Below are 14,771 nucleotides of genomic sequence, written 5' to 3' on the forward strand. Positions count from 1 at the left end.
TTGGCATCAGCAATTAATGGGCAGAGTGGACCTCAGACTTTGCAACACGTGAAGGGAAGACCCCACAGACCTGTTAAAGGTAAAGCTGTTTGATCCAGAATTTCACAATCAATACTTAGGGCTTGTTAGCTTTGGGCAGAGGGAGCGACGTGGGAGGCTGGAGTGAACTTCAAGGGTCCATGCGTCTCCCTTGGCCATAGTATGGAGAGTATGATATCGACAGGTAGACCTCGCCCGTCTCCCCAAGCCAATATACTCCCCCTTACCTTTATTGAAAAATCTGGTTGTACCCCTCCAATTGTGGCCCCGTAAAGCTCCACGTGGCTGACATGAATTATATGAAACAGTTACACGGTGCAAGGACAAATGCGATGACTGGGAGAGGTGAGAAGGCAGGCAGGTATACTTGGAGTGAAGGTAAATCTCATCGCTCTATACCGCGTACCACATGCGTACAAACACAACGGAATAACAAATCGCTCTGTCTTACTGTTACTGGAAACGAAACACCATTTTGTCATTCTGTCTGAATACAAACTTGACCCGGTGATCAACGAGTCGCCCGGCCGAACCACCATTTCGCACTTTCCAGAAAAATGGGAAGAAGGGGAAACTGAGATTCATCCGAGGGAGAAAGTAGGGCACGATTTGCATATCAAAAGTGCTCCGTATTTAATAAAACGCTACCATAAGGTGGTGCAATAAGTCTCACCTCCTTCTGCCGTGAGAAATATTAATTACCCATTCCCATTCTCCTTATTAAACAAAAATGGCAAACGTGATTCATTCCCGGTCTATAGTCAATCCTGTGCGGGGTCTTCCCAATGAATGTTTTCCGTATGTTATAAATGGCAAAAATTGTAAATAACCCACGTGGTCACGTGATGGGACAGGGAGGTGCGTTGAAACGCCCACGGCAGTTGTGCGTAATACAATGTGGGCTATCTACTTATTATGTACGCACCGGAAAGGAGACTGTATAGACAGCGAACGGGTTGATCTAGTCATCTTTTTTTATATTATAAGCGTGAAAGGTTGTCTGTTTGTGCGTTTGTTTGTTTGTTTGTTCTGAAACAGCGTCGCCATTTCTCAACGGATTTTCACCAAATTTGGCACGAGGGTCCCCATGCACCACAGAATCACTGATGAACAAAAAAATTCCACCGCCCCCCACCCCCACACCCTCGGGTACCAAGTTTGCCATTTCTCAACAGATCTTCACCAAATTTGGCACGAGGGTCCCCATGCACCACAGAATCACTGATGAACAAAAAAATTCCACCGCCCCCCACCCCCACACCCTCGGGTACCAAGTTTGCCATTTCTCAACAGATCTTCACCAAATTTGGCACGAGGGTCCCCATGCACCACAGAATCACTGATGAACAAAAAAATTCCACCGCCCCCCACCCCCACACCCTCGGGTACCAAGTTTGCCATTTCTCAACAGATCTTCACCAAATTTGGCACGAGGGTCCCCATGCACCACAGAATCACTGATGAACAAAAAAATTCCACCGCCCCCCACCCCCACACCCTCGGGGACCAAGTTTGCCATTTCTCAACGGATCTTCATCAAATTTGGTACGAGGGTCCCCATGCACCACAGAATCACTGATGAACAAAAAAATTCCACCGCCCCCCACCCCCACACCCTCGGGGACCAAGTTTGCCATTTCTCAACGGATCTTCATCAAATTTGGTACGAGGGTCCCCATGCACCACAGAATCACTGATGAACAAAAAAAACCCGACCACCCCCACCCCCCGGGGACCAAATTTGACATTTCTGCACTGCCTCCAAATCAAAGCTATTTCATCCTAGGATACTCTCTCATGGGATGTTTCAGTAGGCGATTGTTCACAGCCATTTGCAATAATGTTTACAAATACTGGTATTTTCAGTACAAAAGGTAAGATAAAGTTATATTGATTTTGGTGTATGTTTTTCAGTCAATACGCATATTGTTTTTCTCTCAGTGGTGTCATATACTACTCAACACGAACGTATAATTGCTGCAACTTTGCTCACAGGTGGCAGGACTGCTCATTCTGCCTTTAAGCTGCCACTCAACCTGGCCCACAATGAGAGACCTGTGTGCAATATTGGCAAAGGATCTGGACAGGCACAGGTTCTAAAGCAGGCCAAGCTGATAGTATGGGATGAGTGCACAATGTCTCACAGACTTGCATTTGAGGCTCTCGATCGCACCTTACAGGATCTCAGAGGTAACGCTAAAATCATGGGTGGAGTCACACTCTTGCTCTCTGGAGATTTCAGGCAAACTCTACCAGTCATTCCAAAGGGTACACCTGCTGATGAGTTGAGAGCATGCCTCAAAGAATCCTATATTTCGAGACGAGTGGAAAAACTCCATCTTTCTACCAACATGAGAGTTGCACTCAATAGAGATGTCTCAGCAGGCCAGTTTCCAAAGGTTTTGTTTCAACTGGGCAATGGTCGGCTACCAGTAGACACTGAGACTGGAGATGTCACAATACCCCGAAATTGTGGAACAATCATCAACACATCTGAAGAAATGCTATTAAAGGTTTATCCTAGCCTATCACAGAAATGTAAAACCCATGAGTGGCTTTGTGAACGTGCCATCCTTGCTCCCAAAAATGGCATTGTGCAGGATATTAATGCCACCACCATTCAACAGCTACCAGACTAATCCACATGGTACAAGTCAGTTGACACTGTAGTTGATCTTGACGATGCTGTCAGCTATCCAACAGAGTTTCTAAACTCTCTTCAGCTCACTGGCGTTCCACCTCACAATCTGCAACTGAAAGTGGGAGCCCCCATTATGTTGCTACGAAATTTGGATGCACCAAAACTCTGTAACGGTACAAGACTCGCTGGCAAAACTCTTATGCCCCATGTGATCGAAGCCACCATTATGACTGGTTGTGCCAAGGGAGAGGATGTTTTTATTCCACGGATTCCCATCATCCCAACAGATATGCCATTTCAGTTCAAGCGCCTTCAGTTTCCAGTGAGACTATCATTTGCTATGACCATCAACAAGTCTCAGGGACAGTCTGTCAAGGTTGCTGGAGTGGAACTGACAAGTCCATGTTTCTCTCATGGTCAACTCCACGTTGCATGCTCACGTGTTGGGGCAAGCACACATCTTTTCATCAGAGCACCAAACGGCAGCACAAGAAATGTTGTCTACCCCAGAGCTCTTGCTGACTAAAACACGTCTGTTAATATTTTACCTAGGCAGCGCTGGTGGCCCAGTGGATCATGTGCTTGCTCGCCTCGCAGACGATCCGCGTTCCAATCCCAGCAGCGGCAAAAAATTGTGAAGCCACCAAATGTGGCCCGTTCTGGGATATAGTCCCTAAATGGATTGAACTTGGACCTAAATCACCAACTCACTCGCTCTTTTTTAACTTAAATGACTTAACTTATAGCAAGTTCCTATGTTATGTACATATAATTACATACAACCTGAACTACATAACAACATGCTATAAGTCAAGTCATTTACTTTCTACATATTTGGAACCCGGGCAATGCCGGGTACCTTTGCTAGTAATCTGATAATCTTGCCAAGCCTGGTGAACCAAATCATTTTTACAAACTTAATGATTGCAAGAGGTGTGTATATCACAAGGTAGGTGCACATGCACGCACCATTACTTTACTATAATATATACCTGCAAGCTTGATTATACAAAAGCCATGATAACTTGTCGATGTGTTTGTGTACACGTCGTTCACTGACGTGGGCCATCTTCGAACCAATGATGATAGACCGCGGATCGATGTATGATTGCCTCGGACATCAGATTTAACAAAGTCCGATGTGGACCGCGCACCTGTCGCAACAAATCCGACGATGGATCAATCACCTATTGGAGCCTGGAAAAAATATAGAGAAAAAAAACCGGTGATGTGTTGTGGAGAAACACCACAAAGGTGAATGAGTATACCAGCACCTGTAAGCACGAGTACCACCAGATAAATACACCGCGAAAATACCTGTTTATACTTTGGGTTTCGGAAAATTCGCGGAGATGCATGGGATGATTCCGTGCCATAAGACTAAGATTGCTCTTTGTGATGCCTTCATTTCACTGAAACAATATTTTCCATTCTTTTTCATTCTAATCTTGTCACATTGACAGGATCAGGTTTACAAAATTAGACAAATCCTCAAGATGCCAGAAAAAAAATTATAATAATTGTTCATCCATTGGAAATCTGTTCTGTCTAACTGCTAGAAATATATTGTGTGTGTGTGTGTGTGTGTGTGTGTGTGTGTGTGTGTGTGTGTGTGTGTGTGTGTGTGTGTGTGTGTGTGTGTCTTGCAGGAGTAGGTGTGGTTTTGCATGAATGTGTTTTTGTTTGAGTGGTGCATGTTGCAAGGGTAAGTGGTCGGTTGGTTAATAGGTGTGATTTTTTTTTTTTGGTGTGTGAGTGGGTGAGGGGCTGTGGAATCTGGGAGTGGAGGTGGTTTTGTTGTTGTAGTCTGTGTTCTCACTGGCTCGAGGTGGGGTAAGTACACATCCAGGTGTAGCTGCCGCATGTGGAGGCGTATGTGCCCCTGCTGGCCCACCTTAGCTGACCATATCTAGGTTGAAGAGCTGAAACGGGATGATGCTGACGACCTCGACTGAGGACCCTGTCAGTGAGGCACACTTGTGACCAGGTGTGTTTTGAAATTATATATATATAATATATATATATGTATATATATATATGTATATATATATATATATATGTATATATATATATGTATATATATATATATAAATATATATATATATATATATAATATATATATATATATATTGTCGTGTTCCGAGGGATTAATATCCTCCAAAGAAACAGATAGCCGAACGAGCTTTAACTCCGAGGCGTTCAGTCAAAAATGACGGTGTTCTTTACACACGAGGCAAAAGGGAATGACGAACTCACCTTCACGGGTCACACTGGCCGTCTTCGAAACTGCAATGATTAATTCAACCGACACTGTTTTACCGGCTTTATTGAAGAAATGCCGGCAAACCAAAATAATGCACTGGAAAATAAGATTCCTACGCGGGATGTCCCCACACAGACTCGTATACACACAAGGGGGAAAAAATAACTGGAAAATAAATATGTGTTCATTTGTACTTGGCTTCTAGCAGCTCTTGAATCTCGTCAGGAATCGTCCCAGATTGTCACAGGCTTCCACGTCCTTTCGCGGGAAACACAGGCTTCACTGCCTGCGAGCGGGAACTAGGCCTCACTGTGCAGTCCGCTCCTTTAGCCGCCGAGCGTGAAGTCAGCAGGCCGCGTCCTTTCCAATCGCCCCCGCTCGCCCCCATCGATCTCGTTCACCAACACTGACGTGCCATGGAAAAGAAAATGCGGCCGTGCCTTCAATCGGAACCCAGCTCAACTAGAGCACGCAAATGCGTCTGCCTTCCACCAACACCTCCAGGTCCAGCTCAAGAGGCACCGTATTTGTGACCGTTCTCTATGAAAATCCAGATGCCGAGAGCCTATCTGATCAAAAAGAGAGAGTTCGCTATGGAGGCCAGCCCGGAGAAAGTGATAGAACCAAAAGGGTCAAAATGTCGGGAATACCGTTCTTTAGGAAATCCCGCAGCAGAGAGAAAATGTCTGCCCTCCCACTCCTTTGTACTCAAGGCTCTGACGTCATCCGACGACGTCTGCATGTCTGCTCCTCCAATCCAATAGTCCAATCTTAGCAGTCCTTGCTCGAACCAATCCCGGACCAATCACTGATCTTTGGGGCGTGGTCTTATGGACCTTGCCGGTCTTTGTGATCCCTAGGTCGGTGGTATCAGTGGTAGTGCTCAATGTCCTGTTTCCTGTTGGTTTTATTTAGTGTTATAAATGCGCGATTTCTTGTTAGGTGTGTGTGCTGCATTGTCATAAGGAACAGAGGAAAATAACAGAGGCCATTACATACAGGGGATTAATTACCCATAATCCCTATCGAATTAACATAACCCCATCCCTCTCATGGGGACACTTATACGCGCTTACACGACATCCGGTCTAAACAAATTTCCTACATAGGGTTTCTTCTTCTTCACGACGGTCGGAGCACACTACCCATATAATTCTGCCTGGCTCGCAGGTAATCATTGTCTACCCCCACAAACGTAACAATATATAAATATATATATATAGGTATATATGTACAGTGCATTCAGAAAGTATTCAGACCCCTTCACTTTTTTCACATTTTGTTATGTTGCAGCCTCATGCTGAAATCGTTTCAATTCATTTTTTCCCTCATCAATCTACACTCAATACCCCATAATGACAAAAGAGAAAACAGGATTTTAGAAAGTTTTGCAAATTTATTAAAAAGAAAAAACTGAAATATCACATTGACATAAGTATTCAGACCCTTTGCTTTGACACTTGAAATTTAGCTCAGGTGCCTCCCATTTCTCTTGATCATCTTTGAGATGTTTCTACACCTTGATTGGAGTCCACCTGTGGTAAATTCAATTGATTGGACATGATTTGGAAAGGCACACACCTGTCTATATAAGGTCTCACAGCTGACAATGCATATCAGAGCAAAAACCAAGCCATGAGGTCGAAGGAACTGCCTGCAGAGCTCAGAGACAGGATTGTGTCGAGGCACAGATCTGGGGAAGCCTACAAAAAAAATTCTGCTGCATTGAAGGTTCCCAAGAGCACAGTGGCCTCCATAATTCTTAAATAGAAGAACTTTGGAACAACCAGGACTCTTCCTAGAGCTGGCAGCCCGGCCAACTGAGCAATCGGGGGAGAAGGGCCTTGGTAAGAGAGGTGACCAAGAACCCGCTGGTCACTCTGGCTGAGCTCCGGAGATCCTGTGTGGAGATGGGAGAAACTTCCAGAAGGACAACCATCACTGCAACACTCCACCGTTCTGGGCTTTATGGCAGAGTGGCCAGACGGAAGCCTCTCCTCGGTGAAAGACACATGAAAGCCCACAGAATCTTGTTTCTCACAGTCTGAGAGTCCTTTAGGGCTTTTTGGAAACTCCAAGCCGGCTTTCATTTTTAAAATAAACAATGAAATAATGTTAAATAATAAAAACATTAAATAAATAAAAAGCCTAACTAATTACATAAAAAAGAATTAAATAAATATAGCTTAATTATTTATTCAAAAATAATGAAATAAAAAATAAGTAAATTCTAAATTTTTAAAAACAAGTAAATAAATAGTAATAATAAAAATAAAAATAGTAATAAGTAAATTTAAAAACAATAAATAAGTAGGAGGTGGAAGAGATGCTTGTTACCATTGTCTAGCAACCAGTTCCAGTGTAAGCAACATTGTCTTGGGTCACATTACCTGCAGTGACCAGACAGAGTCTGCACTGGCTGACTTTTATTTGCAGGTATTTTCATTTATGGAATTTTTACAACTGTTTTGTGATTTTTCCTGGGATATTGACTTAAAATTGCATGAGAATGCAAAATTTCAGCTGTCTTTCCCAACTAGAAGGTGCCAAACATTTATATCAGTGAGTCAGTGAGTCAGTCAGTGGTTAGAAAGAGCTTTATATATTGGACGCAGTATATATCGTAAGGCTAAATCACCCATTTATAATTGGAGGAAATTTCTCACCCATAATTGGAGTGATCAACCAATCAGCTCTCGCCTAATCAATTATCCCCAGCTGCAGCTCAGACTTTATAACAATCGCCCGCCCCCTGCCCTTCCAGCCAAAAAAGCTACTTAAAGCACCCAGGAGAAGCTGTACAAAGTAAGGCCGTTGCTGTTTCAAACCCTACCAGGGTTCCTCCACAGTGGCAGACATTCACAAGTAGTACATACATGATAATCCCAATGCTACACTAAACTGCCAAACCGGTTTCATCACTCATTGGTGAGTCATCAGTGACAGCATAGACAAATGTGCACCACAGAGGCTCCCAAACGTGTACAACGTGTACAACTTGAAATGCCGATAGCAGTAATCATATAAATATTGTAAGGCACAATCACTCATACATATAAGCTCCTTGGCCAAAGACCTTTATAATGAAATGGGTTTATGGTCCCTGTGTGAGTAAAGCGAAAATCGTTGGATAGACAGAGAAACAAACAAACAGAATCAGGATATTATTACATCAGATACATATTACGAGGATGTAAAAGAGAAACCATCACCACCCATCCGACACAAGCTACCTACAAGTCCTGCCAGTATCCCTGTACCCCTCTTTCTCCGATGCCTTGAGGTACCGAACAATTTTCAATTTAAACCCACACTACATGGCCAAAAGTATGTGGACACCCGAACATCACACCCATATGTGCTCGTCGAACATCTCATTCCAAAATAATGTGCATTCATATAGAGTTTCTCCCTCCTTTGCTGCTATAACAGCCTCCACTCTTCTGGGAAGGCTTTCGACTAGATGTTGGAACATTGCTACGGGGATTTGCTTCCATTCAGCCTCAAGAGCATTAGTGAGGTCGGGCACTGATGTTGGGCGAATGGGCCTGGCTTGCAGTTGGCGTTCCAATTCATCCCAAAGGTGTTCGATGGGGTTGAGGTCAGGGCTCTGTGCAGGCCAGTCAAGTTCTTCCACACCGATCTCAACAAACCATTTCTGTGTGGACTTCTCTTTGTGCACGGGGTATTGTCGTGCTGAAACAGGAAAGGGCCTTCCCTAAACTGTTGCCACAAAGTTGGAAGCAAACAATCGTCTAGTATGTCATTGTATGCTGTAGCGTTAAGATTTTCCTTCACTGGAACTAAGGGTCCTAGCCCGAACCATGAAAAACAGCCCCAGACCTTTATTCCTCCTCCACCAAACTTTACAGTTGGCACAATGCATTCGGGCAGGTAGCGTTCTCCTGCCATCCGCCAAACCCAAATTTGTCCGTCGGACTGCCAGGTGGTGAAGCATGATTTATCACTCCAGAGAACGCGTTTCCACTGCTCCAGTGTCCAATGGTGGCGAGCTTTACACCACTCCAGCCGACGCTTGGCATTGCACATGGTGATCTTAGGCTTGTGTGCGGCTGCTCGGTCATGGAAACCCATTTCATGAAGCTCCCGACTAATGGTTGTTGTGCTGACATTGCTTCCAGAGGCAGTTTGGAACTCGGTAGTGAGTGTTGCAACCGAGGACAGACGATTTTTACACGTTGCGCGCTTCAGCACTCGGCAGTTCCGTTCTGTGAGCTTGTGTGGCCTACCACTTCGCCGCTGAACTGCTGTTGCTCCTAGACATTTCCACTTCACAATAACAGCACTTACAGTTGACCGGGGCAGCTCTAGAAGGCCAGAAATATGATGAACTGACTTGTTGGAAAGGTGGCATCTTATGACGGTGCCATGCTGAAAGTCACTGAGCTCTTCAGTGTGGCCCATTCTACTGCCAATGTTTGTCTATGGAGATTGTATGGCTGTGTGCTTGATTATATATATATAATTATATATATATATATTGTTGCGGATATGAGGACTGTATATTTTTTTTGATTGTGTTGTATTGTGGTAAATTGGTGTGAATTATTATTATTGTTGTTATTGTTATTCTGTGCCTCCTGCCTCCGGAGCTGTGTAAAGATCAAAAGGGCGTTCCATAATTAGTCCACAAGCATACACGTCAGCCAATCATAGAATATCCATGTTCGATAGTTATATCTTATTCTGTGTTTTAGGATAAGGCTGTGTCTCCCATTAATAGAAATACTCCATTGCACCAGTGAAAGAGATAGATTCCCTTCATTCCCACTCCCAAAACTGCCATTCCCATTCCCAAAACCTCCCTTCCAATTGCCTTCCGCATTTTGGGCGGTTTTCTTCAACCACCATTGGCCATGAGGTAGGGTTGGGGAAGAAAGGCGTGTCTCCACCTCGTCATAGAGGGGAGGAGTGAGCCAGCCCCACTCGACCAACCATGAGCCAGGGGTTCGGCTAGAGAGGGCGGAGGAAGAGCGATCGGGGAGGTTCGCAAAGGTTGAGGGGCGGGGGCCTATATAACCCAAGGCAGGGCGTGTCCAGGAGGAGATGCGTTTTTACAGAGGAGAGCAGAAGACAGAAAGGCCTGGAGTTGGTCACAAGGAGTTGGTCTGAGTTGGTCTGAGTCGGTTGCCTGAGGAGGGTCAGTGGTTGCGTTGGTAAGGAGTCGGTGGTCAGTTGGTTGCGGTGAGGAGTCGGTGGTGAGGAGTGAGAGAAACAAGAAAGAGTTGAGGGTTTGGACCAGACGAGTGGGACAAGGCCTGGCAAAGCACGCGACGAAAACAGCAGCCAAAACAGCAGCCAAAACAGCAGCGTGGGGCCTGGCCTGAACGGTGGCTGCTAAACGCGCCGGTTGTGCTGCGGGACCCCCTTGGACCTCCCTCTCCCTCCAGCCATCCACCTTCATTCCATTCCATCCTTCTTGTATACGTGAGTTTGTTTTGTTTGTTCTGTCCTGGGAATAAGTTAAGTCTGTAGATAAGCTAGTATTTGCACTGTGTCACCTGCGTCTTATGTGTTGTAAATAAACGTGACTGCTTGCTTTTTGCTTGTGTGTAAATAATAATAAACCCAGTCACTCTTCTGTCCGTCTTCTCGTTTTATTCCTTTTCCTCTTTGCATTCGGTCGTTTTAGTCTTTTCCAGATTGGGCAGCTACGGTGCGATACAGCCAAAGTTCGGGTGGAATCGGGTAAGTTTGTTAGGTCGCGGTCACCAACCGCTCGGTCTACAACATCTAACCGCGATCTGTAACAATTGGTGTCGAGGAGTGAGATCGGACCTGAAGCGCGCTTAACGCGCTCAAAATTATAAAGTGCTGGAAATTTGTGTTGTTTTACAAAAACCCGAATTTTGAAATCGCGCCATGGCTGGTCAAGGCGACGGGATGCCGGTGGGAGAAATAGACGGGTTAGGGGTAACCCAGGACTTAGGGAAAGAAAGGGAGGAGGAGAGCAATGAGGAGGCGGTTGAGGGGGTATCAGGCGCACGAAATGGCGTCCTCGCGCGGCCGTGGTCGCGGTAGCCGAACCCGAGATGCCAATGAATTGGAACCTGTTTATGAAACAGATGATGGCCTTTATGGTAAAAACAGACGATAATTTCAAAGGGATGGAAAACAGGATAGGGGACCAAATTGAAGCAACAATAAACGGAATGAGGGCCGATAGGGAGGCAAGGGAGCAGAGGGACAGAGACCGCAAGTTGGGCGAAAGGGTCCCAGGGGTGCACAAGGAGGTAACGCGAGGCGAGAAGCGCCGGTTGGACGAAGCGGAGGAAAGCACGGGTACAATGACGGGGGTAGAAATCGCGACACGGGGTTTGGAAAAGCCGGCGACCGATGAGGTAGAGGGTGTTTTATTAAAGCCAGCGGTCGTCGAGGTAAATAAAGAAAAAGCAGTGCTGGGAATTAAAATTGAAAAGATGACGGAGGTAGCCCGGGAATTGCAGGGAGAAATGGAATATGTGCAAAGTCCCTGCTCACATCACGATGCTGTGCTTAACCCGAATGGAAGTTTGCAGGTTTTGGTGCAGGGAGGAAGAAGAACCCCGAAGGTGAGACGTGCTGTTGTGTATTGTGCGGGGAGATTTTGTAAATGGATGTTTAGCGACAAAAGAATTGTCGCGCGATTGGGATCGATATGGCATCCGGGCGTTGGTGAAGGGTCCCGTGTGAGTGGAAATGGCACGCGTGGGAGAAAAAAGTGTGCGTCGGCGAGTGGGTGTGTTATAAAGTGTGGGAGTGAAACCGAGTGCGAGCGAGAATGCACGTCGGTGTGTACGGGGTGTGACACAGGGAGTGAGAGCAATACGGAGTGCACGCCCATGGTGAGTGTTACGGAGGACGTAACGGAGGAGAGGTGTGGACCGAAGTGTGCGCAAGAGGTGTGGTGTGTAACAGAGAGAGCGTTGGTGGAATGTACGGACGGCGTTGGAACGCCAGGTTTTGTGAGGGTGAAAGGGGTAGCGTATGCTTGTAAGCATGCAAGTAAAGCATCGACGGTAACCAGGTTAGCGGTTAGGGCGACGGATAGCCGATGCGAGCGCTCGGTGCGAGGGGTGCTTTGTTGGGTGCGAGGCCCGGCGCGGGTCGATGCTGCGTCGCTTCTCTTCGAAGCGTCGTTGCCGATTCGGGCTTGGCCCCGCCCCGCACGGTCGAGTCCGGGCTTTGTCGGGCGAGGCGACCGTTCCGGTTCGAGGGCGAGTGGGAGGAAGCGGTACGGTGCCCCCTCGTGGGGACGGGGTTCCGACCGGGGGAGATTGAGCCATCGGGCCCGGGACCGCAAGGTGCCGCGCCGAGATGGTGCGTGGAGCCTCGGTCCAACCAAACCACCTCCCTTGAACCGAAAGCCGGACGGATTCAACCTGCAGGCAACCAAACCACCCGAATTCATTGCTCGGCTTTACGAAGCCGAGTTTAATGATGTCATGACGCACCGAGGCTAGGATATAGCGGACTGTGATGATGGTGATTGTGATAGTGATAGTGATTTAAAACGAAATTTAGAAAAGTGAGTAGAATTGGCAGTAAATGGAAAATTTTTGAATTGGTTGGAATTTGGACGAGCAAAATTTATAGTGAGAGACCCCCGATGTGGGGAGATGGCAACGCTGTCATCCCTCACAGAAGTGGGGGGCAAATGCGCTATAGTTTATGGGGTGTATGGCAGTGAAAACTAGCCCGGGTGGGTTAGGTTATATTGATAGGGATCTAGCGAAGATGACATTAGGTGACGTTAAGGTTAGTTAGTGACTGATACCTGTAGTGGGGACACAGGTAGATTAGTGTGGATGATAATGACGTGGGAACGCAATAGTTTAAAGGGACGACTGGGAAGCGCAAGTTTCAGAGGGGAGTAGTTAGCTGAGATGATGCCGTGTGTGTGAGGATTGAACAGGTGTGATTGAACAGGTGTGATTGCACAGGTGTGCAACTGAACAGGTGTGTGGAGCGGTGTATGAGGGAGTAGTGGTGATTGCGTGTTGTGTTGACCAAATGGTCCAGGAAGAAAGGAGGGTGCAGGTGGCACCAGGTAGGATTGCACAGGTGTGCAACGACAGGTGAATGAAGGACAGGTGTATGGAATAAATGGTATGGAGTATTGGAATGGATGGTCGTGGAGTGAGTATGGTGGAAATTGTGGAGTGGAGTGGATGGTGCGAAGGTGTGAATGGGGGAAGAGTGGACCCCTTTCACGAGTACCCGGGGCGGGTAGTGTAAGTGTTAGGTAGAGGGTATAGGTAAATTGTGGTTGGATATTGGCATTTGTGGTGCGGTTGCAGAATGGTATTGTGGATGGGTGCATTAGTGTTGTGGAAATGGCTGGGCGTGTAGCCTGTTAGTGTGTGTAGTTGGTTGGGCACTCCACCACTGTGAGGATGTCGGCCAGGTGAGGCCGCAGGTGGGCTCTGGGAGCCGTTAGTGTCAGTGGGGCCCGAGGATCCGGAGGACGGACCCGGGTAGCCCAGTGCCAGAGAGGGCACCGAGTGGGGAGAGCGCCAGAGGGCCTTCCCCAGGTAGTTAGGTTAGGGTGAGGAGCAGGTAAGCTCGGAGGCAACTGCAGTGGTGGAGGTGTGCAGGTGGGTAGACCGGCTAGGAGAGCTACACGTCGCGGCCCAGAAATTGTGCGAGGGCACCGGGAGGTGAATCGGGGGAGTGAGACCCCAAATTGAAAAGCACCACAGTTTGGTCAATGGGAATTGGTTTTTAGAACCCATAGTGTAAGTTGGCCAATGGATTGGCAGGAGAAAGACCCCGGGTAGTGTAAAGTGTGTTAGTCATTTAGAAAATAGTTAGGATGAAGGATCTCCTCGCACCATCTGCATCCACTCACCTGAGGTGACAGGTACTCCACACCATGCCATGTTTTGATTATTTTTTATGATGCAGATGTTTGGAATGTGAGACGCATCATGGCGTGGGTGTGACATTGTGTGTAATTCCATCTCTCCCTCCTTATGAGGATTGATGATGAATTGGTGATGGCAAATTTTGAAGTAGAGGGATTGTGGAGACGAATTTGGTATAGGGGAAATCTGGGGAAGACGTGACAGTAGTGACGAATTTGTAAATGTGTAGATTTTTGTACATATGGGGTAAGGGCAAGGGTAGGGTAGGTGACAGGGGGGTGACGTACGGTAGGGACGAGCTTTCTCACTTCGCCCTCCGTACGCATTTCGCCTTGCATTGCCTGATTGATGTGTACCCTTGTGACCTTACCCCTCGCTCAATTGTCTTTCCCCTTTTGTCTCCCACATGACCTGTGCGCCATTGGGTGCCGAGGGGAGCATGCGTGGGTCGGCCATTGTGCGCCCGAAATTCCCAGAACCAGCTGTCTGCATCGATGCACCACATTATGGACCACATGCCTGTGGCCGAGCACCACTTATGGACCCCATGGGTTGGGGCAGGGCCCCTCTGCTGGAACCGGCCATGAGGGCCCGAAATCTTGCTGGCGGACCTTGGCCACAGGGCATCGATGCCCCACAGGTGAACCACACTAGTCGGCCCTGTGGGCTATAAATAAAAGCAAATAAAAAAGGACACATTGGGCACACTTTATTGAAAATAGGCCGCCAGTAAGCAAAGCAAAAGAATGACAACATCTGGAAGAACAAATAATAATCACCAGCAGAGGGAGCCGAAGAGCAAGAGACACCTGCAGGGTTAGGTGTTGTTGAATTTATTTTTATTCATTGAACACTGATGAACAATGGTGACTGCACCGATTGGTGCTTGGGTGTGTATTGGTGCGTTTTTGGGTGCGTTCATGGTGCGTCGATGCAGAGCAGACTGTCTCCCCCCCAGAAA

This window comes from Myxine glutinosa, chromosome 5 (genome assembly GCF_964187855.1).
Source record: "Myxine glutinosa chromosome 5, kmMyxGlut1.1, whole genome shotgun sequence".
Taxonomy (NCBI): Eukaryota; Metazoa; Chordata; class Myxini; order Myxiniformes; family Myxinidae; genus Myxine; species Myxine glutinosa.